Source organism: Rhinolophus ferrumequinum, chromosome 21, assembly GCF_004115265.2.
Source record: "Rhinolophus ferrumequinum isolate MPI-CBG mRhiFer1 chromosome 21, mRhiFer1_v1.p, whole genome shotgun sequence".
Lineage (NCBI taxonomy): Eukaryota > Metazoa > Chordata > Mammalia > Chiroptera > Rhinolophidae > Rhinolophus > Rhinolophus ferrumequinum.
Window position 1 is genome coordinate 41127300 of NC_046304.1, and position 23447 is coordinate 41150746.

At 39.2% G+C, this 23447-nt stretch overlaps 1 protein-coding gene across 4 annotated transcripts in view; it reads right to left on the reverse strand.

Annotated features, from left to right (window-relative positions):
- The window catches only part of KANSL1 (KAT8 regulatory NSL complex subunit 1), a 156807-nt gene that overhangs the window by 125087 nt on the left and 8273 nt on the right, over positions 1-23447 (reverse strand). For 2 of the 4 annotated variants that reach the window (XM_033089854.1, XM_033089857.1), the window contains exon 1: positions 7599-7728. The exons of the other annotated variants lie outside the window; for them this stretch is intronic. The gene's annotated coding sequence lies outside the window, so the exon portion shown is untranslated. Of the gene's footprint in view, positions 1-7598; positions 7729-23447 lie in introns of those variants that run through there. 4 annotated transcript variants of the gene reach the window in all.

Consider the following 23447-nt stretch of genomic DNA (forward strand, 5'->3'; position numbering starts at 1 on the left):
GGAGTTCGTGGTCTAACGTGGAGGGAGACATTAAAAATTGAAAGTTTCGGGCCGGCGTGGTGGCTCAGGCGGTTAGAGCTCCGTGTTCCTAACTCTGAAGGCTGCCAGTTCGATTCCCACATGGGCCAGTGGGCTCTCAACCACAAGGTTGCCGGTTCAATTCCTCGAGTCCCGCAAGGGATGGTGGGCTCCGCCCCCTGCAACTAAGATTGAACAGGGCACCTTGAGCTGAGCTGCCACTGAGCTCCTGGATGGCTCAGTTGGTTGGAGTGCATCCTCTCAACCACAAGGTTGCTGGTTCGACTCCCGCAAGGGATGGTGGGCAACGCCCCTGCAACTAGAAATGGCAACTGGACCTGGAGCTGAGCTGCGCCCCCCACAACTAAGACTGAAAGGACAACAACTTGAAGCTGAACGGCACCCTCCACAACTAAGACTGAAAGGACAACAACTTGACTTGGAAAAAAAAAAGTCCTGGAAGTACACACTATTCCCCAATAAAGTCCTGTTCCCCTAAAAAAAAATATACATATATATATATATATGTTTCATTAATGTCAAAAATAAGATATAAATTAGGTGTGAAGGTAAATCCAGATGATAAAGCACTGTGTTTTGCCTGAAGGGGTCAAGGAAGGCTTCCAGGAAGAGAGGACGTTCTGACTGAATTTTCAAGGCTGACTCAGGAGGGTTCAAAATAGGTAAAATAATGGGCACATTCATTCCATCCTTAATGCCACTGCCTTAGTTCAGAACCTCATCATGTACTATGGCAATGCAGGCAGTAATAATCTCCCAAATGCTTTCTTCCTGTCTCAGCAAGCCTTCAATCGAACATCCACTACCAAAGTGATTGAAAAAAAAGGAGGGAGAGAGGGAAGGAGGGAGGGAACATAAATCTGACCATGTCGTGCTATTGCTTAAAATCTGTCAGTGACACTACGGTAAAGCTGAAGCTGAACTCGTCACTCAGCATATTATCTACCCCCTTTTCACACTCAGCCTCAACTCCAACCTACGCCCACTGCAGCGCCCTGCACCATGCAGTCCCAGCCCTTGCCCCATTCTTTGGGCATGCTCCTCTTTTAAGATTCATGCTCTTGCCAGTGTTCCCCTCCCTCTCCAGTCTTACCTGCACTTCCATGGCACCTGGACAACAGCTCAGAATGTAAAATAAACTCCCGATTGTCTTTCCCTTCCTTCCCTAGACTCCTTTAAAAGGGGATTATGGTTTTATCTTTATACTACACATGTAGACTGGGGCTGGCAGACAGCGAACCAATCAATACACGTTACCGTGTTTCCCCAAAAATAAGACCGGGTCTTATACCGTATTTCCCCAAAAATAAGATGGGGGCTTGTATTAATTTTTGCTCCAAAAGACACATTAGGGGGTATATTCAGGGGATGTCTTATTTTTTCATGTACAACAATCTATATTTAGTCAAATACAGTCACGTCGTCTTCTTCTGGAACATTGTCATAACATACTAAATACATCCGTCTTGCTGACGATCTTAACTGGGGCTTATTTTTGGGGTAGGTCTTATTTTCGGGGAAACACAGTAGTTAACCTGAGCATTCTATGTTGAATGCATCAGATGAGATCTAGTCTGAAGTTAAAGGGGATGTCTGATCATAGTGATGACAACCTCACAAGAAGCAGGCATCAACTGAATCTAGGACAGACTTCATCTACCTCAAATTCCAGTCCTTTATATTGCCAAGCATCTGCACTCAGACTGGCAAACTTTTTAATCTATTAATTTTGGTTACATAAGCCCTCTGAAGGCAGTACCTATCAAAATTCTAAATGCAATTACTCAAACTTGTACTCAGTAGCTGGACTTCTAAGAACCTACCCAACAGAAATAGTCTCACAGACACAAAAAGATGTATGTAAAATTCTCTCATTAAGAATTATACATAACGCGAAAAAAAACCCAAACCACCTTAAACTTAAGACACACTAGATTATACAGCCATTTAAAAAAGAACTGTATATGTTAATATGAAAAACCTGATATACAGCTAAGTGGGGGGAAAAGATCAAGCTACATAAGTACGATCCCATTTTTAATATAAACAGAAAAACATTTTGAAGAATGACTACATATCAAAATATTACTTTATGTTTATCCTATTTCTAACCTATCACTGAATTCAAATTTCCTACCAGTCTAGCTCACAAAAAGACAAAGAGGAAAAAAATGAACTTTTATCTCATTTCCTTCTAACAAACTCTAATAACACAAGTGTTTGAACAATCCTAAAATCAGGGATTTCTTGAAGGGTCCAAGCAATTCAAAAGCAAACAAGTTATTCTTGGCAGGGGTCCTTGAAATTCCAGGGATCTCACTAAAACCTACCTTTCACGTATTGAATTAATGATAGTATCAAAATTAATTTTTCCAATGCCAGGGAAATTTTAAAAATTAATACTAACATCCTTTCATTCTCTTGGGAGGCTAAAGGGGAAACTAGGAGGGGTAAGCAGTAAACCAGTAACTGCAAAAACAGCTGCCCAATTTTTTTTTTTTTTGATATATACTTAAGGTCTTCAAAATCCTCAGTTCTCCATGATAATGTATGAACAGTTTAATGAAACTTTCCTGACAGTTCAACTTAGCAAACCAGTATTTCTACAAAGCCTTATACTAGCAAACATCAGAAATTAAACTAATTAACTTTCGCCTCTATCCCTTCACACCCTCTGGTAGAAGTGCTAATAAGCAGTCACAAAGGCCAAATAGCAAGTAGCAAGAGAAAGCCTGGATATCAGTTTTTAGCAATTTTTGGTTTAACAGTCTAACAACAAAATTGTTATTCATCTTTTTTATTCCCCAACACTTCCCCTCCAACTGAGATTAACCAAGTCTGACCTCAAACTGCTCCTTTTTTAAAAAAGAAATTAAAAGGTGAGGGACTCCATTAAGTTTGATGCCACCCAAGCAACTTTTTCCAAACAAGGGCAGAATCTGCTGTAGTTAAAATTCAGAGTGATAGCTCATTTGGGATTCCTGGTTCAAGTAACAAGAACCAGCGTTTTTGATAACATTTAGATAAAACTGCACTGAATTTACCTCCACCTTACATTTCCTGATTCTCAAAGCTTCGGGAGAAACTGTAATTCTAAAAAAAATTAGAACTGGGGGGTGGGGGGCCGGCAAGCTTATAGTCAACAACAGTAAAATATACAGACAAATTAATTCTCAGTTAAATAATTCCCTAATAGGTTAGGATACTCAAATGTTAAAATTTTATGGAGCTAGCTTAAAATCTTGAAAAAGCAAGCCTTGCTGAAAGCAATATTAATTAAGCAGCTATTATTTGCCAGACACCACTACCCAACGACTGAACAAGAATTTAAAAGGTCTCTCCACCTTGAGGGCCTCTTGGCATAAAGGTTTAAAACCTTCATATACACATCTTTAAGTTCTTCTTTCAGACTACCAAGTTTATTTGCATCTCTCATGAGTTGTGCTTTCTACTTTGAAGTCAGTTTTCTCATACCCTTTATTTTAGGTTTACCTTTATTCTACCAAAGAAAAAGCTTAACACACACACACACACACACACACACACACACACACAAATGCCAACTTCAGACCTTTTTGGAATCCAGGCTTTTTGTAAATCACACCAATTGGTTTATTTTCTCCTATACATTTTACCCTGCATTCTAAAACACAGGCACATGGCATAGCGTAGAAACAAATGATAACTGAACTAATGACCCTCCCAACTGTACATATTGGTTTTTACTCTGACCCACAATTGTATCCACAATCTATAAGTGACACCCAAGGATACCATTTACCCGCTACCTCTTGTTGTGGCCTTCAAATATTGGTGATATTTGTCTTTTCTAATTTATATTCTCTTTACTAACCATTATTGTGGTTCATTATTTGATCTCACATTTCAGAGAATGGGAAGTACTGATGAAAGAGTCTTATGTTGTGTTATAAATTATTACTCTCTGGCAGGAATATTTTTCCACAACTTTTAGCATGCCCAGAGGCTAATATGCAATTTATTAGGATAGAAACTATAATTTAAACATACATCTTCAGAAGCAACATGAAGACTCAAAAACCAGTCTTAATATAGATTTCCAAGAAATAAAGTCCTATTTTAGGTAAAGGACCTGGTCCAAATACTTTCTCCACTGACACAGTAGGCAGGCCAGGTGTTTGGGACCATTTCATTTGAGACACCTGCACTGTACTTCTTTATAAAGTGATCAAATAAAAGGGCACTAATGTAAAATATGCTTCCTGAGTCCTAGAACACTATAACCGATCAAGGCAGAAACTTACTTAAAATAGAAAGAGGGCAAAGAAAAGGTGCTTTAACATTCTAAATAATCAACTGAAGGCCACATACTTAATCTGCACATTTCCTCCTTTCCAAACTCAAGGGAATTGAGAGATTCTTTGAGGGAAAAAGAATCATTTAAAAAATATCTCTCTTCAGGAAGGAAGTCACGTAAATTTCTGTGTCTTATTGGCCTCAAAGAAGAAAAAAATAACCCCTACCAAGCCCTGAAGGAAGCTGACTAAATATAAAAGGAATAACCATTACTCTCTAAATGAAGGATTTTCAATGACTGTTGTTTAGAAAATACAACGTGAATTTGTATGACGGTTTTTACATTTAAAAATTGCTTTTCTAGTATAAAAAGGTAACTAGCTTTATTCACAAAATCCTAACTAGAACCACTCAAATCAAATATTAAAATACCTTCTCAAACCAGCATCACCAACCACAATGGCCCTATGTTTACAGGTTACATGAGTCAGGTTATATCAAACAGAACAAATCTAAAACTTGTTTTACTTTAAAAATACAATTAAAATCTGTGGTCAACCCAATAAAATCCAGAGGATGTAGGTTACAGTGTAGCATTACTAGAGCTGGAAGAGTATTGGCAGTGTTTGAAGAAGGAAAAAATGGAGTAGAGTTATTTTCCCTCTCACCTTGATAAAAGTTCAAAAGTGAACTAAGGCTTACTCATTTTCTAGCTTCCAGAATTTTCCTCAACAGGATAATGATAAGTCACCTAACAATCAAAGAATGCTCTGCAGGTTTAGCCACAGAAATAACATGTGTAGGCAAGAAGAAAGAAAATCAGACAAAAATTTAACATCTCACTTTGGTGAAGCACAAAAGTCAAATACTAACGTTCTGAATAAGGCTTTCCGGAAAGATGCAGGAACACTTCTAAATACTTCACTTCAGTAGATTCATATAAGGTATAAGGACCAAAAACCCCACCCCATCCCACTTCAAGGCTCCACCAATATTTAACTGATCACTCTTTTTTAACTGTCTACAGACACAAATAAAAAAATACTTATTTTCTACATATTTCAAGGAGGCAGTCATCAGAGATCATCTTCACCACAATAAAGATGTTAAAAATCTTTGTCACATCTAATGTTTTTCTCCAACCAGTGCACACTTCAGAAATAAAAAGTTAACCACCTCCAGTCATGAGATCACTAAGAAATACATCAAATGCGCTAAAGGTCAAAGGCACTGCATACTTTATTGGAGAAACCTAGTGGAAATCAAAATCAAGAATTCCATGACCAAAATCAAAAATATAAATCAGTTATCCCACATTTATAATACATTTTTAAAATTCCCCAGGGATGAGCATTTTTACCTTGCCTTATTTTTAGAATTACACATCACACTGCACATATCACATGACATGATGTAACTGTTAGCCAAGAAAATGGCCCAAACCATTCAAAATATACATAGTAAAAGGACACAATTCAATGCATCCTTAAGAATCACTACATTTCATATTTACTTTTAAAAAATGTTTAACTCAAGTGGGCAGTAACCTATGTAGAAATGAGAGAAATATACTTGGTATTTTATAAAATGGTAATTTACTCAATTATTAGGAAAAAAACTGATACAAAGAAATAGACCATTGAACATTCTTCCAAACCTACACGATTAAAAGCAAATATTCTCCAGATCAAAAGCACAAGAGAAAAGTAAAGAAATACCTTGAGGTAAAGCACAATTATTACTCAAAAGTATTCACTTGTTGTTAGGAGAAAAGAAAAACCGTTTTAACTGACAAGCCTGCAGACAATTGAAAATTTCTAAATTGGTCAGACAGTATGTTAGAAAAGGAAGCAAGCATATCCTATAAGGGGGGGGAGGGGAAAACACACCCACTTAAGCCTTTGTAAATAGTGGTACTTTAATTGACCCTAAAAGTAGGGAAAATAGAATCTATACTATTCTGAGATACAAAAAACATATTCCAATGGACTACTTTCCATACTTGAAAGTGCTTTAGAGACGAAGTCCAGTAACAATCTACAACTATATCATGATTATGCAAGTCAAAGATTATGTAATTTTATCCTTTATTATAAATGTTCTCGGAATCTAAAACTAAAACAACTAAAACGTTGTGATCTCTCCAATGGGGAGGAGAGAGGTTCTTTTGGGCTACAATTTAAAAATATAAACACACACCCCAAAACAAACAAAAAAACAATGATTGCTAGCCACGTGACAAAGGAGATGGCAACACCAGGATTGTGAATGGAGGGGAGGGAGGCGAGGCAGGAGGACTAGAGAGGTTTCTCGGAACTTTGGGGACCTCGGGATTTGGGTCACGCGACCCTTAAGATACCAAACTCTAGCCCTAAGAGTTGTACCGTTAATACTCTCAAATAGTTTTATTAATAGGTCACGAAAAATGCACCAGTGACCTCTACAATAAAGGGGAAAAAAACGGAGGAGGAAAGAGCAATTTAAAGTGGCGCCATCATGTCACCCCGTTCTCCCCTAAGGCAATCCAATAAGCAATAGTTAAGTAACGTGTTTCTCAAAAAAACCACACTTGGATCCCGAAAATGGAAAACAAAAGGATTTTTAAGTAAAACATGAGGGTAGGATTATTTATCGTATGGAAAAACCACCAAACTATCTGCCGAGAATCAAAAGACCGTCAGCCGGAAAACAGGCCCCCCAAACTCACTTAAAAGCAAATAAATGCCTCTTCCTCTTTAGTTTTAAAAAAAAAAAAAAAAAAACACGTCCGCCTGAGGAAGACTAGATCTGAAAACCTAAGTGACCTCAATTTACAGGCAACAAAAATAATAAATAAATGAAACAAATAATCATCTCACTAAACAGAGTTGAGATACACACCGTGGAACGCACAAGATGTTTCGAACACAGAAAGGCCTTTTACAGTCAAGAGAAGTTCAAGGCGAGAGCCAGAGTTTGTTTTGGGATTTTTTTAACGGGACTAAATCGTTTTCTTAAGGCCTCATTTTTAAATAGAACGCCAAAGAAAAAGCTGGCGAACGAGGCGGCAGCTGGTGGGGAAGGGCCCCCGCACACCCCCGCCCTTGGGGCGACTCCCAGCCCCGGACCCGCAGCGGGGAAGCCCGAAGAGGCCATTTAAAGTTCCGGGGATTTTTTCCTGCCCTGCCCTGCCTTTCTAGTTACAACTAACAAAGAGAGGGAGAAATGGGAGCCACAGGGAGAGCGAGGAGAAGGAGAAAGGGCAGCGGGAGGAGGTGGAGGAGAGGAGCAGCAGCAGCACCTACCACGTGATGGAGGAGCGTAGCCCGGGCGGATTCAGCCCCACAAAATGGGCGCAGTTTGCAAACAGCCCCCGGCCTGGGCGCCGAGGGCCGGCGGCGGCGGGCGGGGGCGCGCGGCGGCGGCTCCGGCCCGGGCCCGCCGCTCTCCTCCCCCCCGGCGCCCGGAGCCGCCCTGACTTTCCGGGCGGGGGGGCGAGGCGGAGGGGGAGGGGAAGGCGGCGGCGGGGAGCGGCCGCTTTTTCTTCTCTTTCGGGCCCTTTCTCCGGCCTTCCTCGGCTCCGGCGGGGCCTGGGCACGGCCGGGGACCGCAGCCCGGCCGGGAGGACGGGCGGGCGGGGGCAGAGGGTGAAGCCGCCCCCCCGCCCCGCACAAACAAGCGCCGCCGTCTGCAGCCCGAGCCCGCACCCCGACCGCCACCCCCGTACGTCTCTTCCTGGCCGGAGAGCGCGCTCCGGCCGCCCCCCACACCGCCGCGGCGAGACGACTCGGCTTCGCTACGGCGCTCGGTTGTTCCGCCGGTTCGGCGAGCGGTGGCGGCGGTGGCGGCGGCACTGGGAAAATGGCGGCCGAGCTCCTTTTCCCTCCCCCCCTTTAATCTGAAGCGGAGGGAGAATGGAGCGAGCGAGCGAGCGGGCGAGCGCCGGGGACACGGGGAGGAGGGACAGCAGCGCCTCCGCCGGCTGCGGCTGCGGCGGCTAAGGGCCGCTCCGCCCCGGCGCGCCGCCAGGGGGCGCCCGCCGCGCCACCCCCGCGGGCCGCCAGGAGGCGCGGCCGCCGCCGCCGCCTCAGTCATGGCTCCTCGCCGCGGCCACTGTTTCTGCACCTCCATCTGCGGAGGCCGCGGTGGCGGGCCCCAGCTGCTCCCAGAAGTGCGGCGTCGGCACGCGGCACTGCGGCAGGCGGGGTAGGCCCTTGCTCTGGCCGAGGTGAGGCTAACCTGAGGCAATGACGCCGTCACATTCCCTCCTCGCCGGGGTTGGCGGGGCCGCGCGCCGGCTATGAGGGGCAAGGCGGGCTAGCGGGGTCGAGCGAGAGAACGTGAACGAGGAATTGTTTGCACTGTGTAGTAAACAGACTAATGCCGACGATGCCCAGTATTCCAGGGTAAACGTGTGCTGAATCGGGTAGGAAGCTCCCTGACCAGTGAAGCGCTTCCTGCCGCCCTTTGTCCTAGCAGCCTGCCTCCGTACACTGCAGCACGCCTGGGTACTGTCCCCAGCGCCGCGCTCCGCAGCCGCCAGGGTGGAAAAAAAAAAAAAAAAAAAAAAACAGAAAAAAAAAAAAGGAAAACAACAACAAAAAAAAACCCGCACGTCGTCATTGCGCAGGCGCAGGCCACGGCCCGCGGCGGGCCAGCCCGACAAGGGAAGGCAGGAAACGAGAGGGGAAGTGATGGCCCACCAGCGCCGGGCCCGCTGGGAACTGTAGTTTTCGTTAAGAAGCACGCGCCTTGTTTTGGGTGTCATGGCTTGGCATATCCGCCAAAACAGGCAAATGGCATTACACAATGAGTATTTATGCTTCCTGTCGCCACCAAAAGGAAGTTCACTGCTATGCTGAAAGTTTAACAAAGAACACAGAAATCCAAATCTCCAAACAAAAAGCAAACATCCCACTTTACTACCAGCGTTGGTTTAAAGTACTGGCACTATAATTTCTCATGACCCAACTGTCAGTATATACCGTATTTCTTTGCTTTCCCAAAACAAGGCCTTAAAAATAATGGAACCTTTTCTAGATTTTAAAAATTCAGCAAATAATGCAGTGTCACATTTACATAAATGCATGAATTGTAATTCCACCATCCATTAAAACTTAAAAAAAAAAAAAATGTTGCCAAAAGATGAACTAAATGCTTTGAGATTTCAAAAAAGAACTCTGGGATTCATCAAAATATTATTTTAAATGAAGAAAAAAATGTTTCCAACAATTCAGTCATCAAATTCAGCAGATGAGAAGAGTATGGATTACTACCAAAAATGAAAATGAGAAATGTTCAATACTGTTTTGTGGCTTACCAGAACCAATATCCGGTGGTATGCCTCACTTCTGCTAGTCAAAAAAACACCCTGTTTTAGTCCTTCTACAAACTTACACTAGCTCACCAGCTCCTACAGTATCTGCACCTATATTTTCATGAGTTACCATCTGTACTCTTAAAGTCACTCTCAAACACAGTCATGGTTCTCAAATATCAAAAGCAAGCAGCTAAGGAAGTCACAGGGTCAAATTACACAAAGAATAAATTAATATATGGATACATGCTTGTATACATATCCAAAATTGATCCTGGTCTTGGCTTTTGAATTTATAATCCCGGGGAAGAAAATTTAGTTGATTTAAAAAATGTACCCACATATCTCCACATAAATATTAACAGTAATTTCACAAAGTATAGCAGAACTGTGTTAAACACACAATTCTAGGACCAATAGATGGCGAACTAGAGCCCTAATCTGAGGATTCTGAAATCTAAATGAGCAGAATGAAAACCACCAAATAAGGCAAAGCCCTTTGCAGTGTATACTTAAATATTATGTCCAAAGATACCCACCACAAAATAATTAATCCTACTACTGCTTCAACTCTTAAAACTCAACTGCCAGATTTTAACTAGGCCCCCCAAATAGCCACAGTTATGAAATACATTTTTTCAATGATTAGGAAAAAGCTATAAACGCTCATTTCAAAACATGCATCTTGGAGAAAAATAAATTCCAACTTTCCCTTTCTCTCATTCCTTAGACCAAGAATCAGGAATTCATAGTATTTATGGCACTTAAATCAGTCAACCTATTTTACACTCTTATCTCAAATCAGATTTTGCTTAGGCACCAATTTTTACAAATAAGGACATTCAACGGTGAGCCACTACAAACACAAAATCTTAGGGAGAAAAATACATTTTCTTAAAATTTCTCCAGAAACATAGTTTTTAATCAAGACTGATTAAAAACATAGACACATACTGCTCAACTTTTCAAATCATTCTTGGAATCATCATTGTGGTTGACTTTCCAATATCCACTCTATCCTAATGGATTAATTTTAACCCATTCTCTTTGCCAATGATTGGTTGTGAATGTGCATGGAATCTAATCCCAGCCAACGAGACATGAGTGGAAAGCCACTGGAAGCCCTCCAGAAGAGGATTGTGAGAAAAGTCTCTTCAAACCTAAAGATGAGATGAGGAAGAAACATTCCCTCTTCCTCAGACAGTGCTAAACATGATACTTCAAACTACCACTGTCACCTTACAGCAAGCCTGAAGATACCACCACCATCAAAAGGGAGCAGAATGAAGAGTTGGCAAGAACTTTGGTCCTTAGTGACAGCATTAAGCCATTATATCAATCAATCCTGACATCTGTAAGACTTCTGGACTTCCAGCAACACAAGAACAATGTAACAAACATTTCTTTTATATCACCTTATTATTTATTCCTCAGAAAGGCCCTTCCTTCCTGTACACAACTCTGTACCCATCCTTGTCTTTATGTGTTCTTTCTGCTGGAAAAAGAGGACCATCCCTCCTCAACATCATTCCTTGTTCATTCCTTTCCCCCAATCCACCTCCAACTTATTTTTCCTTCAAGATATATTCTACCACACCACCATTATCACTTAACAATAACACAGGAAATTGGCACTCTATTACTCTGCCCTTGGTTAAATGCTCTGTGTAATTCCTTTGAGGATGTTTTCATATATATCATTCTCACCTGAAACCAGCCTGAAAGTTCTTAAAGGCAGGAACTAAGGATATCCCAACTTCAGATTTATTACTCTCATCTGTACAATAAACATTCCAAAAAGGCACTAACTTCCCCACCATATATACCTTCTAACAAGCCAGAAACTCCTAAGCAGAATATTCTGTCATATGTACTTCATATGTACAAAATAATCTCACAAGGACAAGGGATTATTTTGTTTTACACTTTTTTTAAAAAGCAATTATATTAACTCAGGAGAAAGTCCTAAAGCTTAAACAATTCAGTTTCAAAAGGAAAGAGACCTAGTTTTCATTATTTACCACTGCATCCCGGGGACCTAACCCATAGCCTTGCAAAAGGAGGCACTTCATAAGTATTTGCTGAATAAATGAAAAAAGGTATAGTGTGGTAATTACAAAAGTGTGATCAAAAAATAGTGACTTTAAAAAAATTATTACAGTAAAAGACACATTGCCATTAGTTCCCCTCAAAATACTCCCCCTTGCTTCAAACACACTTATCCGATCATTCTTACCTCGTTCCGAAGCAGTTCTGGAAGTCCTCTTTCATAAGTGTCTTTAGTTGCCCTGTCGTGGCTGCCTCAATGTCCTGAATCGATTCAACATGTTTACCTTTCATGGTCATTTTGACTCTGGGAAGAGCCAGAAGTTGCACGGTGCCAGATCCAGTGAATAAGATGGATGAGGACACACCGTAATGTTTTTTTTTGACAAATTGCCATATACCAGAAGCGATGTGTGACATGGAGCAGTCATGATGGAGGATGACTTACAGCACACTTTAAAACACACCTCCTCTCAACCGTAGCTCACACCCCACTGACTGCACCAAACAAGTTGAAACTTGTCATACACTTATTTTATGCACTGCTTCCTGTATTGAAGATCCCTGCCTTTCCATTGGATGGCTCTTGGCAGCAGTATTCACTGTATTAATGTGATTACAACAGAAAGACTCCGAGTCACACATTGTTTCTGGTACAGCAATTTCTGTCAAATAAAAACATGACGGTGTGTGTCCTCATCCATCTTACCAACTGGATCTGGCACCATGTGACTTCTGGCTCTTCTCCAAAGTCAAAATGATTCAGGACATCGAGGCAGCCACAACAGTGCAACTAAAGACACTCATGGAAGAGGACTTCCAGAACTGCTTCAGAAAGTGGCAAGAACGATGGGATAAGTGTGTTCTAAGCGAGGAGGAGTATTTTGAGGGAGATTAATGGCAATGTGTCTTTTACTGTAATAAATTTTTATTTTAACATTCACCGTATTGTTTGATCACACCTCATAAGAGTATGGGATCCAGGGATAGCCTTAGATTTTATTCTGCCTCCATCACTTACCAGCTGTGTTACTTTGGTCAAAGTACTTAACCTACTGTAAGCCTCAGTTTCTGCTCTGTAAAAAGGAGATAATAATAGTGCCTACCTCACACTCATAAGTTTAACTACAATCATTATCATTATTATCAATAAATGAAGTTATTTTCCAACATTCACTAAAAGGTTAAAATATGAGATAAGTAAAGGTCAGCACATCTCCCTTAATATAAACTTGAAATCCCAATCTACAGACTCTGGCAAACAATGTTTTCATTCATAAACTCAGATAACACTATATATAAAAATACTTTGAGTTCCCCAAAAACATTTTAATTCTGAAAACGATTATTTACAATCATAAATCTAAAGCCACATTAAAAAAAGTTAAAATGCATTTATTCTAAAAAAATTTAGTGAGCACCTATTAAGCTCAATACCCTGTTCTAGATATCACAGAAATGAACACATCAATCTAAGACAATATTAAAATTATACCATGAAAGAAACATCTTTAAACTGAAATTGATGCATGCTCTCATGTTAATATTTAACCAACTAAATATTAAATAGAAAGCCACAATAAACTGAACCAAAGTTAAGAAATTTAAATCAAAGAATTTTGGATGTAGAAGGAATATGAAAGGCCAACTAGTTCAACCTCAAAATTTTATTAGTGGGAAATGAGGCCAAGAGAAAACATTTAGGAAACTGCTCAAAGCCTCAAAGTTGAAGGTCATGCTGGGATCAGGGTGTCCAGTCTCCAATTTTTACTTTTCCTACTGCATCACCGGCCTTCTAGAGTTATATCCTCCCAACAAAAACATGCTACTCACTTAGTAAATAAGTGCAAACATGATAAAGGTATGAAACCCAAACAATACTACCTATTTCAGTTTCACAAGTATGAAGATTTAGCCAAATATAAGTAAAAGAAAATGCTCACACTAATTACAATGACTATAAAGCTCAGAAATCAAGATTTTTTTCATTAAATGGAGGTCTCAACTGATTCAAAACATCATTATTCTTATGTACTCAGTGCAATAGCAACAAACTCATTAAGATTAAACAATTTAAGTAATTTGAAAAGCTTGTAAATGGCAAAGTATTATAAGAATGCATGACATGCTTTAGTTTCAAACCCACTTATCTAGATGATTTTCATCCTTGTACTAGAGATAGACTTCAGAATTTATATAAAGATATTATTTTACCATTTCTCCATAGAAGTAATCCCATAACTCATTAAGAAAAACTAATCTTAGGCAACCTCATGATGTAACTCTTGTTAGTTATGAAAACAATAACTAAAGTTACAGGTTAACCCTGACAGCACTCCTAAATCTAGAAATAATTTATGTGGGGATAATTCAGAAGATAGCACTAAAATTCAATGGAATACAACTATATCACTTAAAGAAACAAGTCAGGTGCTCTCAGGCTATCAGCTAAGTTAAGATCTAACATCCAAGATTGATGGTTTTATCCTCTGCAGTCCCAGACTTCAAAGTAGCTACACAAGCACTGACTTCTAATGCATGCATTTCCACCAGGACTTTCTATGAATATTTTAATAGTTTCTCAAGGAGTGAAAGAACTAAATTGATTATTTATGTGGACTTTAATTAATTCTAATGCTTTGAACTTCAGTATAGAACATTGTAAAATTCCCAAATAATTAGAATTAACCAAAAAAGTTAACTGAGCAAACATAACAAAAGGAGGGCTCTAATAGACTGATTTTGCAGGTGAGGCAATGTCAAATGAAGCAGTCTATCTAAACACTGTATCAGATAATAAACTTGAATGTCAGAATTTGCCCCAAATTTACGAAGAAACTACCTGGTTTCTTTTCCAAATGAAATGTAAAGGTAAACATGCAGAAGAACCTCAAGGGAGCTATGAGCAGCTAAGCTGTGGAGGGCCTGATAAAGAGAGTCAGAGGGCAAAAAAACGTTCAAAGAGAAAAAGAGACAACAGGTGCATAAGGAAAAAGGCATTTAAAAAAAAATTTTTAAGTCAGTTTCTGAGTGAAAAGTGAAGATGCAACTTCTAAATTCTTGCTCTGAGGGCAAAGCAAACCTAGAAATTTTGGAGCAAGCACACCTGTTCCTTCCAATGGAGAGGCACTCCATTCTTGGAAAGGAACATTACTTTTTAATCCACTAATTCCTGGATTCTTGAACTGGGTTCTCGTGTACACTCTGGAGCATACAGCTATGGGCTAGGGAGTAACTGAAGCCACTCAATAAACAGTACAGACCTTACTGAAGTGTCAATTTACAGATGACAGTAAAGTCAGACACAGTTTTGTTAAAATAAACACAAAATATTGAGCAAAATGCAAAACTTTCAGTTTTTTCAAGAGAGAGGAGGAGTCTTCAGAGAAATGTCCTTTTTGTGACAAACTGCTCTGGACAATCCCAGACACTGACAGTACATTAAAGGAAAAGTTGGAGAAGCACTACTTTAGAACATTTATAGCTAAATAAGCATGCCAAAAAACAAACAAAAAATACAAAAACCTAAACATAGTCCCTTTATACAGATAATGAAACCTGAAAAAAATCTAATGTAAAAATTGTCATGGGGTACAGCATTATAAATGAAACTGTAAGGTACTGAATACGTAACTAGAATTCAGGAAATGCTAAAGTCCCTGTCTTATCTCTGTCACTCATTTACTAAATCATATATAATTTTCTTAACAGAAATCTTTTCTCACCTCTGAATTAGACTGACAAAAATAGAATACAGGGGGCCGGCCCAGTGGCTCAGGCAGTTGGAGCTCCGTGCTCCTAACTCCAAAGGCTGCCGGTTCGATTCCCACATGGGCCAGTGGGCTCTCAACCACAAGGTTGCCAGTTCGATTCCTCGAGTCCCACAGGTATGGTGGGCAGCGCCCCCTGCAACTAGAAAACGGCAGCTGGACCTGGAGCTGAGCTGCGCCCTCCACAACTAAGATTGAAAGGACAACAACTTGACTTGGAAAAAGTCCTGGAAGTACACACTGTTCCCCAATAAAGTCCTGTTCCCCTTCCTCAGTAAAATCTTTAAAAAAAAAAAAAAAATAGAATACAGTATTTGGTATTTTCAACCAGATTTCAAATTAATGCTCACAATCAAATTTAGAGACAAATTCAACTAACAAAGTTTGTCCCAAATGAACTAACTTCAACTAGCAGAACAAAAAATAATAAAAAGAGCTAAATGAAACTACATCTTCTGTGGTGTAAAGAAGAAAACACTCCTTCTCTGTGTAGGGAAGGAGACAAACTACTCACACTTCCTAGAGTATGTACGGGGGCAGTATCAAAATGTGACCTTGCTGGTAATAGGCCAGTGCATTACATTTTTATAACAATACAACAGCAATACTTTGCATTCTTGCCTTGAATGATTTTCAGTACAGCTGGAGATCCCCTGAAAGTTCTATCATCAATTCCCATTCATTCAGAAACATTCACTGAATGCCTATTGGATGCTAAACACTGTAGTACCTCTGGAGGAAAAAAAAATGAGTCACCAAGATAAGCTATGCAATCGTCAAGAAAAATCCCTATTTACTGATATTTTAAATGGTTAAAAATTCGAAGCTAAGAAATAAGAAGAGAACAATTAGCAAAATTTTACTGCTTTATGCTTCCAATTCCACTCTCTTCTGGCCCTTTGGTGAAGCTTTCCTAAACAACCACCCCAAGAATGCTAAAATTAGGTGTTATTTACAGCATAACCAAAATGAGGTAACGAAGCAAGTACTCCAAAATAAAACCAAGAGAAAAGATTAAGGAACTAAGTAGGAGGCAATGATCTAAAGTGCTTGACTTGGAACCTGTGCGCTGAATGTCTCAAGATAGGCAAAAGGTGTAGGAAAAAAATGTGTGACCCAATCCAATTGTATTTAACTCTGTATCTCCCTTTCATTCTCAAATATTTGCTATTTCCCTGGGGCGAGGCCAGAACAATGCAATTGGGGGTGGGGGGCGTAGGTGGAGGAATAGTCTTTTCAGCAAACAGTACTGGGACAACTGGATATTGATATACAGCAGAATGAAGACGGATCCCTATCTCACACCATACACAAAAATTAATTCAAAATAGATCACAGGCCTAAATATATGAGGTAAAACCATAAAATTCCTAGAAGAGAACAAATCTTCATTATCTTAGGTTAGGCAATGGTTTTTAGCTATGGCACCAAGAGAACAAATAACAAAAAAATACATACATTGGACATCATCAAAATTATAAAGTTTTGTGCATGAAAGGACCCCATCAAGAAAGTGAAAACAGGGCCGGCCTAGTGGCTCAGGCGGTTAGAGCTCCATGCTCCTAACTCCGAAGGCTGCCGGTTCGATTCCCACATGGGCCAGTGGGCTCTCAACCACAAGGTTGCCGGTTCAACTCCTCGAGTCCCGCAAGGGATGGTGGGCAGCGCCCCCTGCAATTAAAGATTGAACATGGCACCTTGAGCTGAGCTGCCGCTGAGCTCCCGGATGGCTCAGTAGGTTGGAGCGCGTCCTCTCAACCACAAGGTTGCCGGTTCAACGCCCGCAACGGATGGTGGGCTGTGCCCCCTGCAACTAGAAAACGGCAACTGGACCTAGAGCTGAGCTGCACCCGACACAGCTAAGACTGAAAGGACAACAACTTGAAGCTGAACGGCACCCTCCACAACTAAGACTGAAAGGACAACAACTTGACTTGGAAAAAAGTCCTGGAAGTACACACTGTTCCCCCAATAAAGTCCTGTTCCCCTTCCCCAATAAAATCTAAAAAAAAAAAAAAAAAAAGTGAAAACATAACCGATAAAATGGGGCAGAATACTAAAAAATCATGTGATGAGGGACTTGTTTCCAGAATATCTAAAGAACTTCTACAACTAAGCAATAAAAATACAATCCAGTTAAGCAAAGGATTGGGCAGAAATAAAGATTTCTCCAAAAGAAGATATACAAATGGCTAATAAGCACATGAAAAAATCTCATCATCATTAGTTATCAGGAAAATGAATTCAAAACCACAATGAGATACCCACACTAGCATGGCTATAATCAAAATGACGGACAATTGCAACTTTTAGCAAAAATGTGGAGAAATAAGAACCCTCACACATTGCGGATGGGAATGTAAAATGGTATAGCTGCTTTAGAAAACAGTGTGGTGGTTCCTCCGAAGGTTAAACAGTTATCATATAACCTAGTGATTCTACTCCTGGTATATACCCAAGAGAACTGAAAAAAGGTACCCAAACAAAAACTTGTACAAGAATGTTTATAGCAGCATTATTCATAATAGCCAAAAGATGGCAACAACCCAACTGTTCATTAACTGATTAATGGATAAGCAAAAATGGGGCATAGCCATACAATGGAATATTAGTTGGCATAAAAAGGACTGAAGTACTGATATATGCTACAACATAGATGAACTTTAACAACATGCTCACTGAAAGAAGCCTGTCACAAAAGAACACATATTATATGATTTCACTGATATGAAATATCCTGCATAGGCAAACCATGGAGACAGAAAGTAGGTTAGTGATTGCCAGGGGCTGGGACAAAGGGAATAGAGAGTGACTACTAATAGATACAGGGTTTCTTTTTGGGTGTTGAAATGTTCTAAAATTAGACTGTGGTGATTAATGCACAACTCTGAATATACTAAACAAAATTTGTGTATTTTAGTAAATTTTATGATACATAAAGTGTATCTCAATAAAGCTGTAAAAAAAAAAAGACAAAGTCAAAATAACAGTTTCTAAACAATTTCACTTTGCCCCCCAAAAGAAAAAAAAGTTCCAGAGAAAAAAGTGGTTCCACTTGTGAAAGTATCAGAAGGCAAGCCATAACTCTGCCATTTATTTCCCCTTGAGAGATTAACTCAGAGCACTAATCTGCCTTTATGTTAGCTCTGCAAACTCATTGCCAGCAGTATACATAAGAAAAAAATCAGGTTCCCATCAAACTCAAGTTACTCTAAATTACTCCATATGAGAATTAAATGAGGAAGACCCAAGATGTCATCCGTACAGTCATGTATAGGAATAATACTACAAACTAGGACATCAGTAAGTAAGTGAAGGGTTTAAGGAACACAAAATCCTGTTACTGGAAGAAGGGTTATCTTCAGTGAGATAGAATTGGAATGTATTATTATTTTAAAAGCTTCAACAAAAGCAGTAACATTATACTCTGCCTGAAGAATATTATAATACATGGTTGGCAAGCCTTCTATAATAGGGTAGTTCAAAGAGAAAAAATTTGGTGTTGTCATCCCAGCACTATCCGGAGTGTAAAGAAGATGCCCTGATCCACAAATATAGGATCTAAGAGGAAGAGTATGTGCGAGAACAGGAAAAAATATGAGTCAACTCATTTCCAAACCAGATTGTTCATTTTATTTTTTACCCCCATAAGTCAACACTTGTTGTTTGCATATGGTCCAATATAAACGTGATTAGCAGCTAAGTCTATTCTCCAATAATCACTAGACTGACTCAATTAATGCTGGACTGGCATTCAAGTTCTAGCTCTACTGACTACCACTAAGTAGCTATGTGACTTTGGGGAAATGACTTCACTGCTCTTAGTTTCTTCATGTATAAAATAAGAGAGCTTGACTAACTTTAATCAAGGTTTCTTTTCAACTCTAAAGCTCATTGATTCAGAAACCTGAAAACTACAACAATAACAATAACACAGTGCTCAACAATCTAAATGTTTAACAACATAAAACTTCTCTGGGAGGGAACTGATGTAAAATTTTAAATAATACAATAAATGCTTTCTCAAAAAAATATTAGACCCTACTAAGACATACACATATAACAGAACTTCGTTCTAAATTATAACGAAAAAATGACATGTATGACCCACTAGTAATAAGACATAAAAAAATACATAACCAACATTCTATAAGTCAGGAAAAACTAAAAATGTATATTGCCACCCAATTTTAGAAAAGAAAATCTAGACTTTAGATAAAATTATGTTTAAAAAGCAAATGTATAATACAAATCCTAGAGATGGACTTTAAAATACTTTACTGAATGCAAGAGATCAAGAAAGTCAGGTGCTCCACCATAATTTTTGAATTGCTAAGTAGTGTGGGGGTGAGGGAGACTAACGGGGGATCAGGAGAGGAGGAAGAAAACAACTTTTCTCAAAATAGACTTTAACAAAAATGAGGAAAAGTACTAAAAGACCATAAATTGCAGCTAATCAGGAGCACTGAGAAGACCTATGTAGGCAAAACAATGAAAACCTTGCAAGGAAATGCAAAGCCACAAAGAGATGGCTTAAATACTAGGTATATAAAAAGCCAGGTGCCAAATAACGATGGGATGGGTTGTATAAGGGATAGGCCATAAACAGTTATAAAAGCAAGACAGCTGATAGGCCTGACTTTAATTTGTTTCAATATTTATTGAGGAAGACATAAGGAAGAAAAACTTATTTCTAAATTATTCTTCAAAGCATACAAATCACTGATAGTGAATCAAATTCATCATTAAACAACCAAGATGCTTCCAAACCAATGTATCAGATGTTAGTCATGGAGTCCCAAAGTATTCTATGCATTTTAAAAGAATTTAAATACAAAATTATAAAACTGCAGGGAAGAACCTCCTGGCTGACAGTCATGTGAGGGGAGTGACCTCCTATAAACCCAAGACAGAATCTGGATCTGTGCCCTTCAACATTTACCCAGCCCCTTGCTTAACTCCTGACATACTTTGGCACTCAATAAATATTTGCTGAATACAATGAACGAAAATATGCCATCAATATAAGTCCCATGTAGTCAAGAGAAGGGCTCTAGCTGCAAGCTTCAAATCAGCCAAACTGGCATATCTCTCATAGAGGATGGGATCAGAAGAAATATCAGCATGAATAACCTTCTGAGGAAAAGACAACATGCCTTCTAAAAGAGGAAATCACGGGGTGGCAGAATGGCTCAGGTGGTTAGAGCCGTGAGCTCTTAACGAGGTTGCCTTGCCGGTTCAATTCCCACATGGTATTGCGCCCCCTGCAACTAAGATTGAAAACTGCGACTGGACTTGGAGCTGAGCTGCGCCCTCCACAACTAGATTGAAGGACAACGACTTGGAGCTGATGGGCCCTGGAGAAACACACTGTTCACCCCAATATTACCCAATTAAAAAATAAATAAATAAATACTTTAAAAGAATAAAAGAGGAAATCACACAACAGTCTACTCAAATTCTCAAAAGGAGAAAGTAAGTATGTGGGCTTTTATAAAAGTATATAATGTATGTGGGCTTCTATAAAAGCCTTGATAAGATTCCAAATAAAAGGTTATAAAAAAAAAAAAACCTGAGGGCAACCACAAAATTGAGAATGCTTACCATAGATGGGGCATGATTTAGACACAGAAAATTATGGGTGGAAGTGGAGGCACTTCCCCAAATTAAGAAATAGAAGCAGAAAATTGATCTAGGTAATGTTTTGGAAATGCTGTATTTAACATTTTAATAAATTGTATGAAAAGTATACAGAAAATTCTCCATTTTTCAAATGGAATGACAAGCTTCCTGGTAATACAATACTACACTGAGTTGAAAAAACAAGGGAACAAAGAGATGGGAAGGATTTTTAAGTGTATCAAATGAGAAACATTTGCAAACACTAGGGTTTATTTTCAGCTTAGAATCAAATCCTTTGGCAAGCACGAAAGTTGTCTAAATATCTGAAGGGCTGTCCAGCAAAAGAGGAACTAGAGTTGCACTAGGCAGTTCCTGTACAGACAAATGAGGCCCAAAGTGAAAACTGCAGAGGCACATTTCACCTCAAGGTGACCTAAGCTTCACTTTAGGTCGAGCTTTCTAACCACCAGATCTCACTAAAAAGGTGATTCTCACCCTGAGTTACCTCTAAGACCCACTGAGGTAGAAGAGGCTAAAATACTGCAGTCAGGAAAATGACAGGTGTTGATTACAGCATGGATAAATCAAAAGTAAAGCATTTACAGGGGAAAAAATCTAGTTGTACCTAAAGAATTCACAGCTTCTAGTCAAAAACGAATTTTTGAATAATTATAGAATGTTCCCTAAAGACAGTGTGATGTTATATGCAAAAAAGGGGGGGCAGGGTTGCAAATTCTTTTGGCCACAACAAGGAAAAGACTGTAAATAGAACATATTTTCCCATCCTAACAAATCATAATTTAGCTATATCTGAAATGCAGTTCTGATTGGTTACGATAAGCCCAGAAAGGCAAAGCAATGCTGACAAAGATCCAGAAGTGTAGATGGAAGGACTGGAGGCTGAAGGAGGCTTCATTGGAGCCTACATTTTAAAATGAATCATTTTCAGTTGAGAACCACGGAAGCCAAGAAGGGGCACTATGATCAAAAATCACAAAATGTATCAATATGGTAAAAACTAACTTATTCACCAAGTCTCAGATGTTAAGCTTTGACACTTGAAAAGGTTGAGTCTTTTTTTCTACAACAGATTAAAAAGAAACTTGTAGAATGTATCACCAAGAGGTATTTAAGCTTAAGACTACTCAAGAAGTGCATAAATTTATGTACATTAAGTCCACTCTGGGGTCCTAAACGATAGAAGCAATGTCTGAGTTGAGGCCTTAAATTTCTGAGATTAACATCTTTTAAGATAACAATGGCTCACTTCCAGACATCCCTTGGTGCCGACTGAGACCTAACAATTGGCTGACAGCCTCCCTTTCTAATAGACTCAGTGCTGCTTGTTGGTATAGTTTCTTTCATTCTTTTTTCTATGTACTATGTGTATGTGTGTGATATATACTCTTTAGTTTTTATAAATTTAGAATCCTCCTTATACAGCTATGTATCCTGAATTTTTCATTTATCATATACTCGACATTCTAAGACATTAAAAATTCTTCAAAAATATTGTTTTATGGCTGTGTAATCATCCACCTTTAAATATGCCATAATTTACCCATTAATCTTACTACTCATTGAAGTTTATTTTCAATTCTCACTAGTATAAATAATGTTTCAATGAATATCTTTGTTTACAAATCTTTCTATGTATGTCTGTTTTTCCCCCTTAAAATAAATTCCTGCAAGTGGAACTACTGAGTTAAGGACATCTTTAGATGTGTTGCCAAAATATCTTTCAGAAAAAGTGAGCCCAATGCACAGTTCCACTAGCGGTTTTGGAGGCTGTCCCCTCACCACCATTGACAACAAACTTAAATTGCCATATGATAGGTTAAAAAATAGCATATTATTTTAATCTGCATTCCTTTGGTTACTTATCAGAATAAAAATGTTTCTTCTATGCCTCTTGGCCATTTGTATTTCTTCTTTGTGAACTCGATCATGGTCTTTGTCAGTAAGGCTTTTCTTCTACCTCTAACAAACTTTTTGAAAATCAGAGATCGAGTCACATATCAGTGACTTCAGCTCCCCCTGCTGGCCAAAAAATGACTACCATGATCAAGACCTAGATAAAAGTAAACAGGCTACAATTACAAGCTTGTCCATTTTCTGGGCTGTTTGCTACAAACACAATTTATATGCAGTGACAAAAGATAAAATGTTATGTGTCTAAACTCAACAGAGCCGTGATGGAGAAGGAGAGAGGGAACACGTGATCACTAATGAATAAGAACTAATCTCTAAAACTATCACCACACACCTAAATAATATTTATTTTCCTATACTTCATTCTAATAATGTGAAAACATTCTAGTTACCAGATGACACTGGGTTGTCAGCAAACTGGTTCTCAATAAGAAAACAAAAACACCTGTATCCTTCATCATTCAATG